The sequence below is a fragment of the Calidris pugnax genome, unplaced genomic scaffold (genome assembly GCF_001431845.1).
Source record: "Calidris pugnax isolate Ruff unplaced genomic scaffold, ASM143184v1 scaffold42, whole genome shotgun sequence".
Taxonomy (NCBI): Eukaryota; Metazoa; Chordata; class Aves; order Charadriiformes; family Scolopacidae; genus Calidris; species Calidris pugnax.
In genome coordinates, this window is record NW_015090920.1 from 5,722,360 (window position 1) to 5,744,105 (window position 21,746).

A 21,746-nucleotide genomic window follows, 5' to 3' on the forward strand; every position below is an offset into this window, starting at 1 on the left:
GAGCACCCTCCAGAATGGTGTGATAGGACTTGGTGTGAGCCACAGGGCTAGTGGACACCAGGTATCACCCCTTCTCTGTCCCTACGCTCAGTAGCTCTGCCCAGGATGAGTGAGGCTACTAAATGCACAGTCTTGATCTAATCAGATGAAGATCTGATTTCTTCTTTGCTGGACTGGCAGGTGACAGGTAAATCTTTCCTTTCAGGCTCGCTCAAGGATGTGGGAAATATTTAGATTTCTCCCATCTGGGATTTGTACTATGCGAAAAAGATAATTTCTTATTTTTCAGAGGGTATGCCATCTGGAAGCACGGTGTACTCCCAAGACAGGCTGGTTTTGTAGGGTTTTGGGTTTTTTTGCCTGGAAGGACAACAATGAACATGCCAAATTTGGTTGGAAATGCTCTGATCAAATCCAAACTAAGTCAATTTCTTTACTTATTCTGGTTAATTACGCTGTGCTTTGAAGCCTGCCCTGTTCTGGGAAGAGGGGAAGCAAAGGCAGCTCCGAAGTGAAGCTGCTGGCTCTACAGCACAGGAAGGGTCACCCTCCCTGGTCCACACTCTTCTTACTCCTCTACCTCTTCTTGTGCTGCCTGTGCTCCTCACAGCTTTTCTTGGCTGCACTGATCTTGGGGAGGGCAGAGAGACTCAGCCCCTGGTTCCACAGGATGGAGATGGGCAATTTAGCATCTCTACCCTTGCATCAGGGCAAAGGCAGCTTTCTAGGCTGACCCAGGAGGGAACAGCAGGGGAAGTTCACATCTCTGCTTCTTCTCTGGAGCAAGCAGACATACAAGGGGCCTACAGAGACAGAATTTCTTGGCCCACCTTAAACTGAGGTCACTCAGCACCTTGTACTAGAAACCCCATGAAATTAGCCAAGTAGACATATTTGTGATAACTTTGAGTAATGGTTCAAAGTATACATCATTTCAGATGAGATCTGTCTTTAAATAGTAAACGTCAGTATAAAGCATATCAAAGAATCATAGAATCATAGAATTTTACTAAAGCTGTTAGAAGCTGGCATCTACTTTTTGCACACTATTTTAAAATTATTTTTCCGGAGAAAAAATTAACAGGAAATGTGGTTTTATACCGTTAAAGCTTCCCAAGAGAGTGGTCAAATCAGCTGGCTATCACATTGAGACTATCTCAAGTAGCATCCAGCAGAAGAGTATCTAATAGAATCACCCCTTCTCTCTCTTGATGAAGTACATATCACTGAAGGAAAGGTAACTTACACAGTGGAATCTACAAACTCCTTTTTTTTTTTTTCCAGTGGGACAAAATAAACCAAATCACACGCCCCTGAACGAAATAATCAATGTGTATCACTGGGTCATTTTTCCCCTGGAACACAGATGCACGTCAGATTGCACTGTGGAAGGCACACAGCAAGGCTGTGTTACCATAGATCTGAACCAAACACATGGGGCAGGAAAACGTAGTGAGATCTGCACTGAAATATGGACTGTTTTGAACTTGTGCAAACAAATAGTCAATGTCATGATATCCAATATGGAATTTCTGTGTGAGGGAAGCTTACTATCTATCATTGATTCATAGAATGGTTTAGGTTGGAAGGGACCTTGAAGATCATCTAGTTCCAACCCCCTTGCCATGACCAGGGACACCCCCCTCTAGACCAGGACGCTCAAAGCCCCATCCAGTTTGACTTTCAACACTTCCAGGGATGGGGCATCTACAGCTTCTATGGGAAACCTGTCCCAGTGTCTCACCACTCTCACAGTAAAGAATTTCTTCCTGATACCTAATCTAAATCTCCCCTCTTTCAGTTTAAAACCGTTACCCCGTGTCCTATTACTATATGCCCTTGTAGGAAGTCCCTTTCCATCTCTCCTGTAGGCTCCCTTCAGATACTGGAAAGCTGCTATAAGGTCTCCCTGGAACCTACTCTTCTCCAGGCTGAACAACCTCCCTATAGATATTATATGTATAGATGTAGAATAGAAGACCTGTATGGAATAGTGGGGTCATTCAGAACTATTTATAGTACAGTAACTACTGCTTGTAGCTGCTTGGTCCCCAGCAGGAGCTGAGCTGGACCCAGCCTGGTGAGCCACCAAACTGAGAGGAGGAAGCAGCGTCTGCTCTTCTGCAAAGGGACCCTGGGAAAGCACCAGGCGGAGAGGATTTACCAGAAAGCTTGTTGTGAAAAGCCAATTGGCAAACAAAATATATTGATCTCTCCCTGTCCTGTGTAGCTGGCTGTGTAGGTGTCTGGGAATCGGCTGGATGAAAGGAGTTGCGCTCCCTGAGGAGATGGGAGCAGAGGAGTTGTAATTGCTGTCTGATTTCCTTGATACCACATGCAAATAATTTGTGTTGAGCTGAGCCAACTGCACCCAGGATGTAGCGAAGCGAACAACCCAAACTGTCCTCCCTAGGGGTGATGAAGTGCCTGCCACAAAACCACAAATGTGTTGCCGAAAAGGGCGGGGAGGACTTTTGAGGGGAAGTTTCCCTAACAGGTCTGAAGTAAGCTGGGATCAGTGTAGTCCATAGAAAACATCAGCAGGGACAGTCTCCAGGTGCCTCACTGAGCTCACCACAAGCCCCCCACTACCAACAGCTGAGAAGGGGGCAAGTCATGAAACGAAAATGGCACGCTATTCTTTTTGTCACTCACTGGCACAACCCAACAAATAACTCGAGTCAATAAAATCAGATAGCCAGGAGCCATCGCCGAATGTGCTAGAAACAAAATTCAAATGAGTTATTCTAAATAGAAGTCAAAGGCAAGCAAAAAAGTCACTATAAATAACAGATTCTGCTAGCTTGGAATCACTTGTGGCCAGCCAAGGAGGATGTTCCAAAGAAAGTGGGGAAAAAACTAGGAACAGCATGTTCAGCTACTTTCCCTTACAAAAATTAGAGTTAAAATAAAAACATGACATCCCAAAATGTCTGAGAAAAGGCTTGCTTTTCCCACAGGGCCTTGTGAATGTGAATTACAAGAAATTAATGTTGTTGAAAGGAAGAAAATGGGATAATCTGAAATGTGGTGCTGGCAAATATCCTTGTGAGCTTTCTGGTCAGAAAAAAAAAGAAGAAACTGCTAGAAAAAAGATAGACTCTGTTTGCAGACCTAAGCAGCCACGGAGATATACCTCGATTGTATCAGATGTAGCAATGGAAATAACTGTTAAAAGCTTATCATAGCAAGGTGGGAGGGGACAACCAGTAAAGAAGTGAAAGTCAGCCATTTGATAAAGGTTATTATCAGAAATCTTTGTGCAGCTCACAAAGTACTACAGAAAGAGCGTAAAGAAAGTTTGAGGGATACCAAAGGGAAAGCAATCTTTTATGAAAAATATATTTGAATGTGAACATAGAGAATACAATGGATTTCCAGTTATTAGAAAGGAAGGTATTATATTATCATGATATTATATCACCAGACTCGTCTCATTTTGACATGTAAGAAAGGGTCACGCCATAAAGAGAAGTGCCTCAGGGTAAAGGCTCTCAAATTTACATCAAGTGTGTTAAATTAATTTTTTATAATTTCAGAAAGATTTCTAAATATTTTTTCCACTTCGGTAGCCGGTTGATCTAACAACATTTGCTTAACAACATGTTAGCTTCCATTTATATGGATGGTCTTGTAGCATCTGAGGGATCAGCTTAGCAGCATTTTGTATAAATTATTCTACAGCCCCGGGAACTGCTGGCAATCTCGAAATATACAGATCTGTGTAAGCAAACCGAATATATGTAAGTGTGTATATTCTTAGTGGATAAAAGTTCTTGGCATCCTTTAAGTAAAGGGAAATGTACTGGCTCTAAAAATTGGTGAGGCTAGCATTTTTTAATTTCTCACTTCTTAGAGATCTTTTCCAAAGGACTAAGTACATCTTTTCCAAGTAGTGGAATGCAACTTAAAATGCAGTGTTGCAATAAGTGTCTGTCTAGTCCAGGAAAACAGGTTATGTTTTTAGACATATTAGGAAAAACTGTATACATTAACCCATTCTTAAATATCCTTTAGCCTCTTGCATGAATAATGAGAAGAACAAATTTAAAATATTAAGCCTATGAATTGCTAACATATTTTCTGAAGCCCTGACTGTAAGGTGAGCTGAATTTTACCTTAAAACACATTAAGACACATACTGACGCATTAAAAAAATATTTTTCTTTCTGTCTCCAGATAAAGTGATCATAACTAGCGTGGTTTCATAAGTGCTGAATTGTAATTCTTGTGGCAATTCTGTAACACAAATCCCAAAATGTAGAGATTTCAGTATCCCATAGAGTTTTTAATCTGAAAAACAAAACAGATAAGCCAGGATAGAATCGAGGATTACTTCAGAAAATTCCAAGTTTGTTTGTGTTTCTCCCTCCTCCCTTTCTTTGGCTTGATGGTAGCCTGCAAACCTCTCAACCCATATCTCCTCCCGATGCTAATGCAGCAGTGATTGGCTTCTCCAGCACTGGCAAGAAATCAGCCTCAAAGGGCTTCCAGTTTGCACCTTGTAGAACTGGCTTTGTCACTATGAAAAGATGAGTTTACTGGAAGGCAAAATCCTCAATTAAATAAAAACTAATGCTTGTGATTAAGAAACCTCGATATAACATTTGCAGTGCAAGAGTATAATCAGTGGATCAACCACATCTGGAATGTGAACGCGAGCTAGGTTGGGCCATTATAAACTTGAAGAATGTAGGTCAGGCATATTGCAAATCTGTTATCACATCTTTTTTTCCAGAAACAAGATGAGAACATTTAAAACACAAAAGCCAAACAAATCCTGAGGGTCAATTATTGATGTTACGTGATGGTTGAATTTGACTCAAAGATCAAAGTCCATCATTTACAGTAAATGATCTTTTATTTATGTGGTTAGGTGTTGATCAGTATTTAATTTCTGATGTCTTTGTCAGCAGCTTCTTATTTTCCTTAATCCTCTCCCTTCTGCACTGCATATCCCTAGAAGAAAATACCTTCTAAAAAACTCTGCTGTTTTCTCTGAATGTAACAAAGGTTGGAAGTCAAGAAATGGTGGACAATTGCGATTGCTGATGCCGTGACAGTGTCTAGAAATGGAGGCTCTTAGCTAGAAACTCATAATGGCATTTCCATAGATAATTGCTATTTTTCATGAGTTTGTCTCAGTGATTTCTTGAGCAGAATCCTTCTCTCTGACCCTTTCTGCAGTCAGGTGCACTTTCAGCAGATGCGAAATTACAGTTCTTTTCTTTCCCAGAGCACAGATGGTGATTTTCCTCCCAGATCTCATCTCTGAAGTTGTTAGGCAGGTGGGAATGGACTATTTAGATATCTTTTGATAATTATAGGTATATATCATTCTAGCCTGTTTTCTGCTCTCAGTGGATATGCCAAGAAGTTAGGAAGCTGAAGTCCCCTATAGACTCAGGAGACAGAGAGATATCTCACTGATCCTTCCATTCACCTGCTTCTCGGGTCTCTCATCCCAACTTCATCAAGCTTGGACTTTCCCTTCAGTAATATCTCTCTACAGTAGAAGTCCTAAGAATGGCAAGACTGGTTCTTGTCCAGTACCTAAGAGTGGTGGGAGTGGAAATGGCCACTGAGAGATGCCAATTTTCCAGGACATTTATTGGCAGATAGAGCATTGTGCAGGTTCGAGGAACCAGCTTCTCCTCAAGCACCAGTCCATAACACCAAGTCTTCTGAACTAAGAGCTTGTGTACCCCCAAATTTCTGCAGGCTCCAGAATCACAGAAATTATTATGTCTGCAAGCCTGATTGCTCGGGTTGCCTATAGAAAGCTTGACTTTCTTCTTGTACACTTGTGAGGTGCAGTTTTAGTTTAGTGAAAATTTTATGTGCTGATAGCTTTTGTCCTGTATTTTTCCTTTTCCCCAGATGGTAAACATTGCAGTAATCATTACAGCAGTAGAGTGGATATTTCTCTTGTTTGCAAAGCGTTTAAGTACTGAAAAATATACCTGAGACATTAGGAAGTAAAAGAGGGTGTAGTCTATTTTAAAAGGCAGTTATCCAGTTCCAGGTGGTTGGAGGGCAAGATCAGAGCATTCATTCATGATGTGGGTGGTCTGGACTGAGAGCTGAACTCTGCAAGGGAGTGGACTGCTCAGTGGGAGAAAGAAAGGTTGGATCTATTACTTTTTTTACTTTATTCTGTTAAGTAGAAGTTATTCATGGAATATCCGTAAAGGCAAAGTTGTTGGTAGAGCTGGCAATACTTAGCTTTAATTTACTAAAGATATTTAAGAAGACCTTGGAAGAAAAAGAAAAAAAAAAAAAGGAGGAAATTAATTCTCAAATTAAAACTGGCTGTGGGGTAAGTTCTCAGCTCTAAAACAATTCTGAATTTTGGAAAATCTGGATCCAAATCTTTTGGACCATGGCAAGCTCTATTTCTTTTTTAAATCTTGATTTTATATCCCCAGGGGTCTCTCCGTGCTGTTTTCGTTTATAGACCATAAGGGCTTTTTTAGGAGGGAGAGGGTATGTGTCTTCCTTTGGTGATGGCATAAGGGGACCCCCCACCATAAGGGGGGCTTTGGAAGTGCTACAGTGGTGTAAATTAGGAAAATCAACTTTCTGGCCAGTAGGTATGAATTCCAATCCATTACTCATAGGCAAAATACTCCATAATCACATTACCAGTTTTACAAGCAAAGCTTTTTCAACCATATTTTAATCTGGTAGCCATTTGTCTGTCAAAGAGAGGAAATGCTTCTTTTTTTTTAATTTTAATTTTAAAAATATATATATACTTCTGCACTCCATGGAACATTCATGCCTAAGTTTGTGATGCACTGAAAATGGGAGCAGGTGCATGACTTCTGCAGCACTGCTGGGAAACACTGGACCAAAGCCTCTGTCAAGATCACTGAAAAAAGATCTATTATTAGTGGCACCAATCCCACTTATGACAGCACAGAGTTTGGCCCATTATACTTTCAAGGTCACTAAAGCGAGGTCGCTAAAGACAGCAAATAGAGAAAGTGGAGAAAAAGTTATTCTAAAGTAGCTCGACTAGAGAAAGTGAATAAAGAAGCAACTTTACCATCCATTTTGACCCTTTCAAAGTCAGCTATAATTGGTTTAGGAAATTAATGTTTCCTAAATTCCTGGAAAAACAGTATGTTCTATTCAGCTCTTGTTGTGATCTATTTCCAAACGAAATTGTAGACAGACCAGAGAGGATGTGGAATCTCCATCTCTGGAGATATCAAAACCCATGGGCAAGAACCTGGGCAACCTGACGTGGTTCACCCTGCTTTGAGCAAGGGGTTGGAGAAGACCACCTCCAGAGGTGACTGCCAGCCTCAGCAGTTCTGTGAACCTGTTTTAAATAATATCTGGAGAACATTGCTTCCTGGCACTCTTGAGTGTTTTATAATTGCACCCAGCCAGGAGTTTAATTCTGTTTGTTGAGCAGCTGAGTCCTACACAGCCCCTCACTCACCCCTGCCCAGACAGGACAGGGGGGAGAATGGGAAGGGCAAAAGTGACAAAACTCATGGATTGAGATAAAGACAGTTTAATAGATAAATCAAAAGCTGAGTGTGCAAGCAAAACAAAATAAGGGATTCATACCTGGGCTGCATCAAAAGAAATGTGCCCAGCAGGTCCAGGGAAGTGATTCTACCCCTTCACTTCGCTCTCATGAGGCCCCACCTGGAGCACTGTGTCTGACTTTGGAGTCCTCAACACAGGAAGGACATGGAGCTGTTGGAACAAGTCTAAAGGAGGGCCACAAAAATGATCCAAGGGCTGGAGCACCTCTTCTATGAAGAGAGGCTAAGAGAGTTGGGGTTGTTCAGCCTGGAGAAGAGAAGGCTCTGGGGAGACCTTACAACAGCCTATCAACACCTGAAGGGAGCCTAAAGGAGAGATGGGGAGGGACTCTTTATCAGGGAGTGCAGTGATAGGATGAGGGGTAATGGTTTTAAATTGAAAGAGAGGAGATTTAGATTAGATATTAGGAAGAAATTCTTTAGTGTGAGGGTGGTGAGACACTGGAACAGGTTGCTCAGAGAAGCTGCGAATGCCCCATCCCTGAAGGTGGTCATGACCAGGCTGAATGGGGCTTTGAGCAACCTGATCTGATGGGAGGTGTACTTGCCCATGGCAGGGGGGTTGGAACTTGATGATCTTTGAGGTCCCTTCCAACTCTAACCATTCTATGATTCTATGATTCACTGCTTCCTATGGATAGGCAGGTGCTCAGCCATCCACAGGACAGCAGGGCTCCATCACACCTAATAGTTACTTTGGAAGACAAGAACCTTATCTCCAAAGTTGCCCCTTCCTCCTCCTTTCCCCCAGGTTTTACTGCTGAGCACCACATTACGTGTCCCAGTTGTGCCCCCTCCCAACTCCTAGTGCCCCCCCTGCCTACTCGCTGGTGGGGCAGCATGAGAAACAGAAAGCCTCAAGGCTGTGCAAGTGCTGCTCAGCCATAGCTAAAACACCATGTTATCAACACTGTTTTGGTCACAAATCCAAAACATAGCACCATACAAGCTAATACAAAGGAAATAAACCCTATCCCTGCCAAGACCAGTATGCTGGTTCTTTTTATTACCATAGTGCTTATTTTCCTCAACTATCTCCTATGTTCTCATTCAGTCAGGAAAACCAGTATTTTATTGTTATTCCAGCACTTTTACTTGATTTAAACAGCAATTCCAACAAGCTAGTTCCATAATTTTTTATATCAAAGAATTTATTCCAGTGCATCGGATGCATTCAGCAACTCTATAGTTGTAAAAGTCTTTGCCAAAAGAAACCCCGCAGCCAGCTGGCGTCACATGTAACCGCTCCAGCAAGAGGAGCTCTTAGCTGCTGGCTCATTTCCATTCTCCTTTGCATCCCTATAAATCAGGAATCAGTTATTTCGGACTCAAAGAGTGTAAGTAGGAACTTGAAATGGGGTTTAGGCTTCCCTGCTTTGCACCGGTATCAGGTTGATGTGCTGCAGGCAGCCCCGAGCTACCAGATGTCCAGGAGCCACATCTCCTCCAGCTTTCTAAAGCCCTTGTAGCTTACAGACTCACAGCGCTCAGCTGGGGGGAAGAGATCTTCATTGCACACATTTTTCACTCATTATGCTAACTAGAAGACGCATCGATTAAAAAAAAAAAAGAAAAGAAAATGAGAAGGTACTCAATGGAGAGCGGAGAAAAGGCGCTTGGGACAGACACAGCAGTGAAGGGGAAAACCAACCATCAACAGGAGAGATTGGTAACTACTGCATGTAGCAGTGGAAGGCTAAAGGCAACCAGAACACCCCAAAGAGAGTAGTCTAGAGATTACCAGCCTCCTCCTGTGGTTTATTGCCTGGTGTATAATGTCCTGAATACATTAGATATTCCGGGCTCATTCATCACCAACGCGCTTTAATGGAACCAAAGGTCAGGGGCGAAATTAATGCTGGGGAGAAGGAATGGCCTAAGTGTGTGTGGAAGGGGGGAGATGGTTACTTCTACTTGAGCTTAAGTTAAAAGATTGCTGTGTATTGGTGTATGCAAAGCTCCTCAGTAATAGCTACTAAAAGGCCACAAAAGCAGGCGACGAGTACAGAACTGCTGGGCTTGTGAGCATACAGATGACGGGTATTATAAAGCTCAATTAAAAAATCCTAGATATACTAGGCAAACATTAAAAGATGGTTTTAAATTAAGAAAAACAAAAAGTAAAGATGCTAAAAGGCACAATCCATCCCCTTTGGGAGAATGTTGTAATACTTACCCATAAAAAAGGGGACTTGAGCACGCAATAGAAGCTTTATCCCAGGCAATTTCATTTTGCTTTGCCAAATTAACTCAGATTTTTAATGCACCTTTCTGACAATCTTGAGAAAATTGTATGCAGAAGAGTTAGCAAGAGACTCTCTTGCAATCGGGACTTTATGAGATGTCAGCAAAATAAATGGGGCAAAGACTTCAGAAATCACTAGGGTCTCCAGTTGAGTCACTGAAGAAACTGTAAGCAAATACTATGGGAACCAGTAAGTCCCATTAGAGGCTGTATGCACATTTCTAACTTGCTTTGCATGCAAAAACAGCTCAGAAAAAAAAGATATCCATATTTATGAAATCTGAATTCACTTCAGAATATTTTAATAACAATAATAGCTTGATTAAGATCTAAGTGAAAATATGAAACTCTAAAATGAGTTATTTTAATAGTACATAATTTTCCCTTTTGAAGCTTTGCCTAGAAAGGAGTTATTCCTCACGGACTAAAGAACAAAATACACATAGGAAAGGCCTTTTGAATGGTTATTCATTTCTGTAATGTTAAGGACACACAAGCAATTGTGCAGGCTCCACCCACACAATTAAGATGGCAAAATCAAGATTTCTTAACCCAGGTATTGCCAAAACTTACATTGCTTATACAATTACTGTACACCCCCTTCCACACGAGCTTTGTGATAACATCATTAGTTTTATGAGTAAAAACTATTTTTTTACACTGGAGTCTGCCTTTAAGTAGAGTTGACTGTTCAAAGAACTTGATAGCTGTAGATTTTTAGTTTTCTCAATTCAGCTAGTGACCTACTTATTACCCACCATCCAAAGCCTACACAGAATCTTTAATTTCTGCATGTGAAGGGAAGCTGCAGGAAAGATAATGATGAGATCACGCCACTGAAGAAGGTCCCATAATGCACACAACACAAAGGGACTAAATTAGGGACGCTCACAACAACCTCAAGAGTTGCATTTTCAAACGTTTCAGCACTTCCTAAATATATTTAATCTAATGATCTGTTTTCTGAATGTTAGTTCCTGGGTTTTTTTTTAATGTCTGAAGACCTAATAATAAGCCACCATCAAGAACAGGGCTGAATTCTGATATGCACTACTGCCGTGTAATTGAAGAAGTATAATTAATAACAGGAGAATATATATGATAGGAGTTATTCTTTCGCCAACATACATCATCCTGTGTCAAAATGATGAAGTAGAAGAAATTGCCAAGGACATCCAGCCCGAATCTCTCTACCCATGTCCCCCGAGAAGATGCGTGTTCCCACAGCTCTGAGGTGACAACATTTAGCTAAATTAGGGACGTTTACAACAACCTCAAGAGTGGCATTTTCAAACGTTTCAGCACTTCCTAAATATATTTAATCTAATGATCTGTTTTCTGAATGTTAGTTCCTGGGGTTTTTTTTAATGTCTGAAGACCTAATAATAAGCCACCATCAAGAACAGGGCTGAATTCTGATATGCACTACTGCCGTGTAATTGAAGAAGTATAATTAATAACAGGAGAATATATATGATAGTGGTTATTCTTTCCCCAACATACATCATCCTGTGTCAAAATGATGAAGTAGAAGAAATTGCCAAGGACATCCAGCCCGAATCTCTCTACCCATGTCCCCCGAGAAGATGTGTGTTCCCACAGCTTTGAGGTGACAACATGCTGTTTAGGTCTGACCTGGGAGCACAACCTCCCAAAGGGTAAGTTGAAGCAAAGTTTCACAGCCACTGAAGAGAAGGCTGGCTCTCACATGCATCCCCATCCCTTCTTTTCCATCCTCCTCTTGCACAATGCTACCGGCTGTCCCACTTGCTGGATCTTCCCTTAAACTGAATCAGCTTGTTCACTGTCAGAGTTCTTGTTGTAGCAGCAATTTTCTGCCAAACTAGCAAATTTGGGTACAGCATGAAGTTGCTGATGCTGGCACAAACTCAACTGCCGGAGGAGTATGGCCACGAATGGAAAGAAGGGGAGAAGCAGCAGACGACCTTCCTCTTTCTCAACTGTGAGCTGTTTGGCCAGGTCATCTTCACCGGTTATCCTGGAGCCTCTGATTCTGCCATTTTACCAAGGGTCCAAGAGGAAGAGTTTTAAGTTGAGCTTAACAGTGTGAAGTTGAGCACAACAGTGTGAGGGGTACAAGCAGAGTTTTAAGTTGAGCACAACAGTGTGAGGGGTACAAGGACACACTTCTCTGGCTCCAAGGTGCTCTCTCTGCTTGAATTCCATAGAATCATAGAATTGTCTAGGTTGGAAGGAACCTTTAAGATCATCAAGTCCAACCGTCAACCTAACACTGACAAAACCCCCACTAAACTATGTCTACCCATCTTTAAAATACCTCCAGGGATGATGACTCAACCACCTCCCTGGGCAGCACCGTTCCAGGTTTCTTTCAGTGAAGAAATTTTTCCTAATATCGATCCTAAACCTCCCCTGGTGCAACTTGGGGCCATTTCTTCTTGTCCTATCACTTGTTACTTGGGAGAAAAGACCAACCCTCACCTCACTACAACCTTCTTTCACTTCTTCTTCACTACTTCTTTCAGGTAGTTGTAGAGAGCGATAAGTGCTACAACTTTCTTTCACTGTTTCACTACTTCTTTCAGGTAGTTATAGAAAGAGATAAGGTCTCCCCTCAGCCTCCTTTTCTCCAGGTTAAACAATCCCAGTTCCCTCAGCTTTTCCTCATAAGACTTGTTCTCTAGACCCCTCACCAGCTTTGTTGCCCTTCTTTGGACTTGCTCCACAATCTCAATGTCTTTCCCACACACAAAGGAAGAACTACAGCTTTTCCCAGATGGGTCAAAAGACATTTTTACAGTGGGAAGCATTTGGCATTCCAAATGTGGGGTTGCTCCCTGCTAGTCCTATAATGCCTTGCCCAGACATCGATATTTTGTTCACACACACACCCCCCCCAGCACAATGCTGAGCTCCGCGAAGCCTTAAGATGTTCCGTTTCCACAAGGTCTGTGGCATCTAGCTAATCTCAATCTCAAACTCAATCAACACTGCCTGTGACATCAACATATGACTACTTCAGGAAGCACTATCTTCTGAAATAACAAGTTGCAGCTCATAGTTTCTGGGAGATTATAGAAATCCCCAACTCCGCGTGTGAAAAGGATGAGTACGTTTTTCATTTCTGTTACACGCGTAACATTTACCTCTTTGGATTTCAGACAATGCCTCGTGCGAGACACGATATTATCTCACCACTGGGGTCACATAAGCTCGCATTTATAAGGATTTATTTCTTGGCCATCTCAGAAGGAAATGATCTAATTACAGACTAATATAGTAGGATCATTATTATGTTAGCTGCCTCATAATAAGACCCCTTTTTGCAGTGCCTGTAATTTTGCAGTTTAAACTCTTTGAGCTGATTTTTTTTATCCTATGAGGCTTCTCCAGCCTTTTTTTTTAATTTTTTTTTTTGACAAACCCCATACTAATTTCCAAGAATGCAGCTGAAAAGTGAGATGCTATTTTCCTGATGCTAAATCTTCCCTGTGAGAAGTGTAGCCTACACGTAGCTTCGAGCAGGGACTAGCCCCATACTAATTTCCAAGAACGCAGCTGAAAAGTGAGATGTTATTTTCCTGATGCTAAATCCTCCATACGAGAAGTCTAGCCTACACGTAGCTTCGAGCAGGGACTAGGAATTCAGGGTATGGGAGGAGTTAGGGGATTGGCCTTTGAAAGTCAAATGACATTTAGGGATGTAGCAAGTGTCTGGAATAACTGCAGTTTGCATGTGTTCACTAGAGACTTTGAGCAACCTGGTCTGGTGGGAGGTGTCCCTGCCCATGGCAGAGGGGTTGGAACTCGATGATCTTTAAGGTCCTTTCCAACCTAAACCATTCTATGATTTTATGGCTTACCAGAACTTCATAACGTAACTCTCCAGAGATGCTGTCTGCAATGAGCACACAAGACTTTATAAGGCACTTCTGAGGCAGGAAGGTTTATAACCTAATACCACTAATAATTGCTCCTTCAGATCAAGTTGCAGGCCTGTGCAGCAGATTTAAAGTTTTTAGCCCACTGATAAGTCCTATTATTGTCAGTACAATAACACAGTTGAATTTTCCGTGTTCACATCTTTCATAATCTTAAGAATTTTGGCATAAACCCTCACCTTTTAAAACAATACAGTATATAAAGCATGCAAAGTAAGCATTATTATCTCCATTATACACATTTGCATCTGAGATAGGTGAAGTTTCAAGGCAAATGTATCCATTGGTTTCTGGGTATTCAGCCAAGAAGTAAAATTTGATTTTTATTTTTTTTCTGAGCACATGGCTTGACGCAGCTGTAGCTGCGTGTTCTCAGACTCCTGCAAATCTGGTTCAGTTCTTAGAGTGAGGCACTCGAAGAACAGAGAATGTATAAGATAAAGACTACTTATGAAATACATGGGAAAAAAGTGATCTCACACAGTCCATATCCATGGGGGCGGACAGCTAAAGTGGGAAAGAGAATTCTTGACCAAGGACTGATTTACACATTCTTTTTACACACTATTTCTATAAAGTTGCCCACCAAAATTAAATTTTACGTGATATAAACAGGCATATTCATTTCCCCGAAAGTGTTTTATCAGACCTATTTCATTATCAGCTCAGTCATTCTGAGGGTTCTCTCTTGATTGTTCACATCAACAAAAAGAATATGAAATTGTTAGTATATTTTATCTTGAAAAGGTATAACCACTGTTTGCACAATAATTATGGCAGATATTTGTATAGCAAAGATATTATATCAACACAAAGATAATAATGATTTCATGATAAGATTAAACATTTCATTGTAACGTATCGTACAACATTAATACCTTTTATTTCAGGAAAACTTAAGTCTAGCAACAGTAATCACTACTACAGCATGAACTTGGGCACTAGAAAAAGTTGAGGACAACTAGATGTAACGTTAGTCACACAGTATTAAAAAATAAGCGGAGGAAATAAAATGCATAATATTTTCTTTAAAACTGTTGAACCATTCTAAGATTTAAAGTTTTTAGCCCACTGATAAGTCCTATTATTGTCAGTACAATAACACAGTTGAATTTTCCGTGTTCACATCTTTCATAATCTTAAGAATTTTGGCATAAACCCTCACCTTTTAAAACAATACAGTATATAAAGCATGCAAAGTAAGCATTATTATCTCCATTATACACATTTGCATCTGAGATAGGTGAAGTTTCAAGGCAAATGTATCCATTGGTTTCTGGGTATTCAGCCAAGAAGTAAAATTTGATTTTTATTTTTTTTCTGAGCACACGGCTTGACGCAGCTGTAGCTGCGTGTTCTCAGACTCCTGCAAATCTGGTTCAGTTCTTAGAGTCAGGCACTCGAAGAATAGAGAATGTATAAGATAAAGACTACTCCTGAAATACATGGGAAAAAAGTGATCTCGCACAGTCCATATCTGAACTTGCACTCCATGGGGGCGCACAGCTAAAGCAGGAAAGAGAGTTCTTGACCAAGGACTGATTTACACATTCTTTTTACATACTATTTCTATAAAGTTTCCCACCAAAATTAAATTTTACGTGACATAAACAGGCATATTCATTTCCCCGAAAGTGTTTTATCAGACCTATTTCATTATCAGCTCAGTCATTCTGAGGGTTCTCTCTTGATTGTTCACATCAACAAAAAGAATATGAAATTGTTAGTATATTTTATCTTGAAAAGGTATAACCACTGTTTGCACAATAATTATGGCAGATATTTGTATAGCAAAGATATTATATCAACACAAAGATAATAATGATTTCATGATAAGATTAAACCTTTCATTGTAACGTATCGTACAACATTAATACCTTTTATTTCAGGAAAACTTAAGTCTAGCAACAGTAATCACTACTACAGCATGAACTTGGGCACTAGAAAAAGTTGAGGACAACTAGATGTAACGTTAGTCACACAGTATTAAAAAATAAGCGGAGGAAATAAAATGCATAATATTTTCTTTAAAACTGTTGAACCATTCTAACAAACACACAGAACCACTTGTAATTAAGATAAACACAGCATCCTCTTAGCACTGCTGTGCTTACAGCTCTTTCAAATAGCACATATGGTTTGTACTTTTATCAAGTGTACTCAGACCCCTTTTCCCTAACGAATGATCGTATGCGCTGTAGTTGTAGTTGGGAAGCAAAACAAGACTAAGTTAAATACACTCTGGCTGCCTTAGCTCAGAATTTCCTTGTTTTTATGGATTTATATGAAATCCCTAAGGTTATTTTAAAATTGTTTTTAGTGTTATTTTATCATTAATCTTATTATCATCCAAAAAAACTGGCTGCAAATGATTGCTTTGAGGATTGGCAAACACATTTGTACAGCTTGAAACAATTTATTGAAAACATGTTGCTTACATAAGAGAACACGCTGTCTTTAAATGCTGTTGGTAAGAAATGTTCATTTCTTGAATTTCCATTCTATTTACGTGCTCTGAAGAACAGGAGAAATACCATTCAAAGCGCAGCTACAGGTCGTGTACCTTTTTGTGATCGCCTTATTTTAATCTCAAGAGAAGGGATCTTCGTTGTCTAGTGGGGACTTTGCAGTGGGCTCTGCTGCTGGCAGACAGCAGCACACGAGCCAAACATGCCTTTTCTAAATATTTGACCTTTTCTCCAAAGGAGAAACCTGTAACCAGTCACGTTGTAAATTAGCGATTGGTGGTTTAATAATGAGAAAGTTTTTAGTTTCAATTCAACAGAAAAATAATTTGTAGCCAAATGTTGTTCTGTGGGCATAAGAGATACAATAAATAAAGAACAAGTCCAGCTTGACTCTCCTATATTAATTATATATTTGTTTCAAATATTCAGTTTTCAATGAGAAGAGTGACATATGTGCTTAGGCATTCAGAATAGCTTCCTTTTAAAATTAAATATAGCTGTCTTTTAAAAAATTGAACTTTGGAAACACACTAGATACAAAGATTCCCTCAACCACAAGTATGCATAACGTAGAATCACAGCCAGACTTCAAAGATCCTGCCTTTACACCCACACCAAGGTCTTTTTTATTGCAATTCTCTTCTCAATAACTAATTGCCTGCTAAGTGTTAAATAAGCAATTTACACTTTCCCCTTTGTTCTTCAAGGGACAGCTGACAAAGCTGAGAGCACAAGCTGAGACCACCTTAACCGAAAGCAACACACTTTTGGTCAGGTCACTCCATCCCAGGGATCTGTATAAGGGCTTCTCTCCTGTTTCATCCTGCCACGAAGGTTAATTGAGTAACTTTTACCATGTTCTACTTAAGGTCCAACTCAGCATCTCCTGCCAAGCAACTATTCCTTGCTTAGATTGATGATCATAGAGAGCTTAGCAATGTTTTTGTCAGTGCCCTGACTCCAGAAAGCTGAGATTTTGTACAGAAACTGCACGACCACTGGCAATAATTGTGCAGCTCGACTTGCACCTTGGCTTACGTGCTGCTCCTGGTTCTCCAGGAAGACACAAGCGCCACTATGTTTGTTTGCCTGAGTGCCTTCAGATGAAAGTCAGCTTTTTGGAGTTGCATTGATACTCTGCTGCAGTCCCAGCTACCTCCTGCCACTGCACTCTGAAGTGATGCTGAGTTAAAGCATCTTCTATTCAACTTCTCACTTAAAAAAGCATCCAAAGAACCGTTACGAAAAATATGAAAACCATCAGCCATTTGTTATTGAGTTACTCATCTAAAGACAGCAAGAGGCAGCTCGTGAGAACAAGGTCATCAAAAAGTGAATGTTTACTGCTGCTCTCAATAGATCATGCTTATCTTGAGATGATCCAAGAGCATTTTTCTTACATATTGGGTAACTTTTAAAGATCAGTGGTCAGGTTTTCACAAACGATAAGATGTTACATCGGGATTAACAGCCTACTTTTTATTTATACACAAATTACTTCACAGTGTATTTTTGTTTGGCAATATATCAATCAGTCACACAATAAAACCTTAGTCCCAATTACTACCAGGTAAGTAGAGAGTTCACTTTCTAATCACCTTGTTAAGTCAGAACTATTCACTGACATACAATTACGTTGATACAGGCATTAAAAATAGTTCACCTAGATTCTTCTCTAAGGTCAAGCCTACAGACTTATGGTGGCTGCTTCAGTTCCTATGAGCTTTAGATCTTCTCGGAAAGCTGCTGGCCCTCCTTCCATCAACTGTGGAGGAAGCCAGGGGAATCTGACCTCCTCTGTCAGTGGTCTAAACTAGGCTGAGGCCTTATTCCCTTCACATTCCCAACTTCTGTTTTATGGTTACAATAATTTAAAACTCCTGTACGAGGCCTATCTGTTGATATAAACCCTCAAAATAAAAAGAAACGGAGCCAACTATGTCCTGTTGACTGAAGGTTATTTTGATCCGCATTAAGTACTCCCCCAAGTTATTTTACAAAGTATTTTAAAATACTCGGTAAGTTTTATAAATTTACCTTATTTTCTTAAGACATTATGGTTTTTTTGTTTATTTTTAAATCTTCCTGACTTCCATGTGTATATCCAAGGGTGTACAATTATCATGGGCAACGTTCCCAAAGTGTTATGCAAGGTGACTTGGGATTCTGCTCCAGGAGCTTCATCCATGTATCTGTCTTCTTCTCAACAGTTAATTCCTTCCCTCCCCTATCCAATCCGTGCCAAGTCCTCTTTCTCCTTTCCCTGGGAGTGCACATTAACCCAATCTCAACACCCAGTTTGCAATATAAGGCTCCATAACCCTTAACTTTATTCCTCTCGTGGTAACAGTTGCCTTGCTTAGATTTTATACTTTGTGTGAATTTTATGCATGTAAATTTTGTGCATCATACTGAGATGTTTAGTCTTACCTTCCCCCTCAATAGTCCAACAAAAGGAAATGATAAGTCCACAAAGGTATATTCTGCACGTGGTTTCTAAAAATGCTGTTAGGATCATAAGATCAGAAGATCATAAGAAGGGACTGAGCACCAAAACAAAACGGCTAGGCTTTCCTGGGCTGAATGGAGTAATGCATTTCAATCCAACCACGAGCAAGCAATCCAAGTATTTCTACCACCTAGATAACTGACAGGCAGGCAGATTGAAGCATCCAAAGAAAGGAAACACCTTAAATAGACTGAAACGCTCAAGTATTTTTGCTGAATAACAACCACTGCCTGGAGGACACTGTCCTCACTAGCAGCTCTGGCTTGTTTTTGGTTACCGTATAAAGAATCCCCCAAGGCTCAGTATAGTCTCAGGAACTCATATGCTATACAAATGTGCAGTCTCCTTCCTTGAAGCCACGTCATCAGGCACTAGAGACGAGCAGCCCAAAAATAATATTTTGGAAAGAGCACTGCCAATCCACTCTTCATGTGAATGGTTTTCTCACTGGCTCGCCTTGAGGTATTAAAAGTCATGATACAAAAGCCCTCCAGGCAATCTTTCCCTCCTAGCATTGTTACCTTATATTTTTACTAATTTAATTCTTCTGCGACCACCTCTATCACTTACCAGGCAGGGCTTTGGTTTCAATTAGTGCATTTAGCCATAGCTATAGTTTTTTCTAGATCTGCACGTTTTTTCTCACATCCCTTCGCTATTTTATTTCTTCTACTCACTTTTCTCCCCCCAAAATGTATCTGTTTGGCAAAAAATATTTCCCCTCCCAGCATCAGCCCTTTCTAAGGGGGTGCTTCCTCTTTTGTTTGTTGTTTCCACCAGGCACGGTTCAGAGAAGAAATGCTGCTTCCTGTGTGCAGAAAAAAAACACCCTCAAGAGAACAACACCCAAAGCCAGCACTTGTCCTCCTTCTCCTCATGCCCTGCTAGCCACCAGACCATGAGGCCATTTTCCATTCATCTGCTGATAACTGTGAAAAATGCCTCCTTGTGCTCCTACTCCAGAGGCAAACCCTGCACCACGTGTGGAGACCCTCTTCCAGGTCACTCCTGGAGGAAAGCTGGGAGGCTGAGGGCATTAGTTGAGGCCATATAGTACTTTTTGAAAAGGAGGAGTAAAACCATCATGACCTCTACAGTTTTAACAGAGCATGCCCTGAGAAACACATTAAACATTAGAGATGGTTGGGCAGGTGAAAGTATCTTCAGAGTCAAGGATCAAGGCTGCAGTTTCAGACAGACTTACTGGAACAGGTACATGGAGGAAGGAGTGTGTTACCCCTGAGTAGGTGAGCTAAAATAACCCTCAGCTCCAGTGGTGGTGAGTGGGAAGAGGACTATTGAACTGACAATGCTGGGAAAAATGTAACTGCTCAGACACCAAATACAAAGCAAGACAATAGAGTAACGTTAGAGAGACAAGTTTTCATCTTTAAACTGCAGAATTTACCCTGAAAACCGCCAGAAAAACCTTAATCCACCACCTTTTGGTACATTAAGACCCGACCGACCCAGGATGCCAAGGTTTCCCAGAGCACCTCAGGCTGCCCACATGCAGCCTTTTAATGTTATATGAGCATCACAAACTCATGTCCCTTCAAACTAATACTACTGGCGGTACAAGTCTGGTATACCCTTCATCTTAAAAAAATAAAAATAACCAAAACACAGTAAGAAGAAGAGGGAGAAGAAAGAGCTTCATTACACGTGAACACAGATCAAAACAGTTTTCTATGCCCATAGGGGGTTGAGAAAAAATACAACAAAACATAACTTCCAATGAGATGTAATTGACGAATGATTTATGGGCTATTTGTGTAGAAGTACTAAGCATGATAAAGTCTCATCTTGATAAATCAGCTCAAATTCCACCAGTGCCATTAATAAATCAAGAGCAGGTCAGGTCCATTCTTAATGTTATTATTATGGTGCCTTCTGTCTGCTAATGCAAGTTTTAACATCTTCACACATTAGTATGAGACAAAGATATATCTATCTCCTCAGTGAATTAATTACATGGCAGGATTTTGCATCCTTCATTTAACAGGCAGGACATCTCCTCACCCTCTTCCTCACACTCCTTTAGCTTTCTGAAGGGGACATCTATAATATATGGAAGGACAAGTACATAACACCGTAGTAAAACTGAGCAAAATGAACATGCCAACTCCTCTAGAAATGGAAGGCTTCCCTCTCCACTTCTTCTCAGCCTGTTCCCTTCCCTCCCCAGCTGCGCAGGTCACCCCCTCCCTCATGCTGACACCAGCACTTGTCCCACTGCAAAGTAGGTTGATGCAATTTACTATCCCAGCAGAACTTAAAAAAAACCTCAACAACAACAAAAAAACCCAAAAACCAAACCCAACACCCCACACCACACTGTTTCGAAAGCAAGCCAGAATATCTGTGGGAATGTTCAGCAGAATAAAAAGGCATTTAAGGGCTTTACATGGATTTAAATGCAGTCACAAACACCGAAGCCAGCTCAAGGTAAGAGGAGAGAACAGGATGATCTCTCTCCCTTCTGAGAGCTGCCAGTTGCTTATTTGCCTCATCCACCTATGAAACTTTCTCTTATGACTCTAGGACACATTTGCAGGCTTAAGAATCATTCAAACCATCAATGAAGTTTGATTTGTAATTTGAGTTAGTCTAATTAGTTCCTACCCACAAGTAATTCTCCCCATGTCTTTGCTGTGCTGGTCAATGCTCATCTGCAGAAAGGCTAGGGCGTTGCATTACGTTTAATATTTATGATACTTCTTTAAAAGATGAAAATTCTACTTGTAATATGAAGCATCTTTAAGATGACATCAGAATTAATATTTTTTTTCATAACATGTTGGTGAACTTACATCATCTAGAACAGAAGCAGGTTCTGGTCAGTGTGCAAACCCCACTCCTTACAGCATATTTCTAAGGGTATGTGACAGAGAGAGATGGGGTACAGATAAAGACAGAGGAGAAATAGCTTCTACAGACTCTTGCAGATCATTTGGAAGAGACGGGGGACTGAGGAACGTCCTGAAAGATACACTGTGGAATTTAGAAACAGTGACACAAGTACTGGCATGCAAG